Raw genomic sequence first — 2500 nt, 5'->3', positions numbered from 1 at the left:
CCGGGAATCCAACCCGGGCCACAATGGTGGGAGGCGAGTGCTCTCACCACTGCGCAATCCCTGCTCCCCAAAAGCTTCTCCTTTTAACTAATGGTGCTTCTGACAGCTGTAAGACGATTGTGTCAGTTAAGTAGGATTAGCACACCTAATAAATGGTGTAGATATTTATGGCATTTCGTTATGACTATTGTTTGCTCATGCAAGCAGAATTTTCAAAACGCTTAATGAAATTTTGTCAAGCAAGCCTTTCCTTGAAAGTAGCGGGTAATGTAAAGACATCGCTCGTGTTCTATTGTGTGCTATATTATAATTCAACCAAAACTGGATACAGCAATTGCGTTGTCTCTCAAGCTGTTAACTTTTATGCCTGCCAAAATTGAAACTATTTTCTTACCTTCGAGTGTTCACAGACAGCAGTAAATTATGTTCCCTAACCCTTTTCTGAACCTAGTTAAGTAGCCGTTCACTGTGGTCCATTGCAAATCACAACACGAATCTGATTGGTTCGCATGTCATTGGCTGCTTAATTAAACAATAAACTGCTTTGGCAGTCGAGGTACTATCAGTTGATAGTTGCCCCAAAATTTGTTGTCATCACAACGGATAAAGCTTATAGACTTAGTTTTAAAAAAATGCAACTTCCAAAGGATTCTATCAGACCAATAAAGATAGAAATACAATTCACTAAACTTTTTTCTTCCTCTTTATTTTCTTTTAACATTTGTTGCCCGTTTCTCCTCATAAATATTTTCGTATGCTCTGCCTCGCTGTTCTTCGTGCAACAGTTGTGGTATTGTTATAGAAATCATTCATGCCCTGTTCTACTAATAGTCAACCAGTACTGACAAGGATTTTTATCTTCCGTGTAATTTACTCTTGTCAAAACTAAAAAAAGAGTCCTTTAAACCATAGTCTCTGTCAAAATTCTGTAAGTAAAATCTAGCTTTTTCGTTCTTGGTGCCTCGATATTTTCTTTTCATTTTTAAACCAGACTCATATAGAGACTGGATCCCTGCATCGTTTACATGTTTATTTATTTTGGTTCGTTGTACTTGACACCTCAGCGCTCATTAAAACAATTCTTCTTGTCTCACACTGTTACCCTCCATACATACTATAGTATCAGTGGTGTTAGTTGTGTTTTCTTTGCGAAAGATTTATTTTGTACATTTTGGAGCGTGGTTTTTGACGTTTTAGATTGACGTTTGCCAGCAGTAATTACTTCAGTTCGGCGGTCCCAGCAAGGCACCTGCAACTGAACGCTGATTTTTTGCAAAGAAACAAAGTCGGCTCACATCTGGGTCTCAGAAGGAGAGGGGTTCGCTCGCTCTCACACTCCTTATTGCCATGGCACAATAATAGCAAATAATAACGGTTTTAAGCTGCAGAGAAAACAAATGCATGGCCTGGGTACGGGGTTGTGATTTTCACTCGATCTGCCTCGTGAACTAGGGTACAATCCACATTTCTTTTCACAATTAAGGTAGAATTGGCAGAGCGGGTTATGTTCATGCAGGGAATTGCTTGTGCCTTATTGTATTCACTATAGAAAAAGTTAGTCGACCAAGCTACAATAGATCGAATCAGTCGTCTTCATCTTTGCCTCGCTTTCAACGAATTGAACCGAGATGTTTTTTCTAATTTTAGCGGAATGTACGTTCATTTGATTATTGCTAATGTCGTTAATTACTTGTTCAGAAGCATCACCAGATATTTGCATGGAACGAACAATGATGTTTTTTTCAATAAAATATCCCTCGGTGGGTGGAATGTAAAATCTAGATAGAACTTTTTTGCATTCTACTTCGTATGCACGAGTTTTCGCAGGACAAGATCCCAGTTGTCATATATAGCCAAGAGAAGATGAAGGCACCTTCATGGCCTCTCTTGTATATAGCTCATTCGATTCGCAGTCTCGCATCTTCTTTAGGAAATCTACGATCACTAGGGATTTCTCGTGGTCTAAATAAATTAAGGACACAAGAAAAAGTGTTGCCATTTTAAGATAAAGCTTTTTCAGCCGATGGAAGTCACGTGACCTACTTTGCATAATTTAAAAGTACCAAATTACCGCTAATCAATAGTGTATGTATCCAGTGGTATGTATCTGTCAAAGTTTCATCTGTCTACATCAAAAGTGTTTTGGGATGAAAAAAACCCCTCCTTTTTAATTCCGTGATTTGAGGCTATAACCAAGGTTGCGTTCGATTGACCCTATTCCGGAACAGGATTACATACAGATTGACGACAAGAAATCTCCCATAAGAGGTTTTTAAAATTACTGGAGTACAAAAACACTCTTAAATTGTTAAGTGTCAGCGAAAGATTGCAGAAATTTAGTCACAGATCTACTAAAAAAGAGAAATCTAACAGCTATTTTTCTGGACTACGGTCAATCGAACGCAACCTTAAGGACGGTGCCTACTATTGTTACTGCGCATACGTTCTGCGCATCGCGAGATACTCAGGTTTCCTATGGGTGGTGCCTACTAATACAGGG

At 38.8% G+C, this 2500-nt stretch overlaps 1 long non-coding RNA gene across 3 annotated transcripts in view; it reads right to left on the bottom strand.

Annotated features, from left to right (window-relative positions):
* LOC146486968 (uncharacterized) overlaps positions 1–464 on the bottom strand; it is a 5003-nt gene extending 4539 nt beyond the window's left edge. Inside the window, exon 1 of one of the 3 annotated variants that reach the window (XR_014858058.1) lies at positions 395–464. This is a non-coding gene — a long non-coding RNA (uncharacterized LOC146486968). Of the gene's footprint in view, positions 4–47; positions 67–394 lie in introns of those variants that run through there. The other 2 variants (XR_014858060.1, XR_014858063.1) reach the window with 2 other exon arrangements.
* Between the last annotated feature and the right edge of the window lie 2036 nt (positions 465–2500).

This window comes from Pavona decussata, unplaced genomic scaffold, assembly GCF_977016875.1.
Source record: "Pavona decussata unplaced genomic scaffold, jaPavDecu1.1 SCAFFOLD_19, whole genome shotgun sequence".
NCBI classification, from domain to species: domain Eukaryota; kingdom Metazoa; phylum Cnidaria; class Anthozoa; order Scleractinia; family Agariciidae; genus Pavona; species Pavona decussata.
This window is presented reverse-complemented; position numbering and strand designations above follow the sequence as displayed.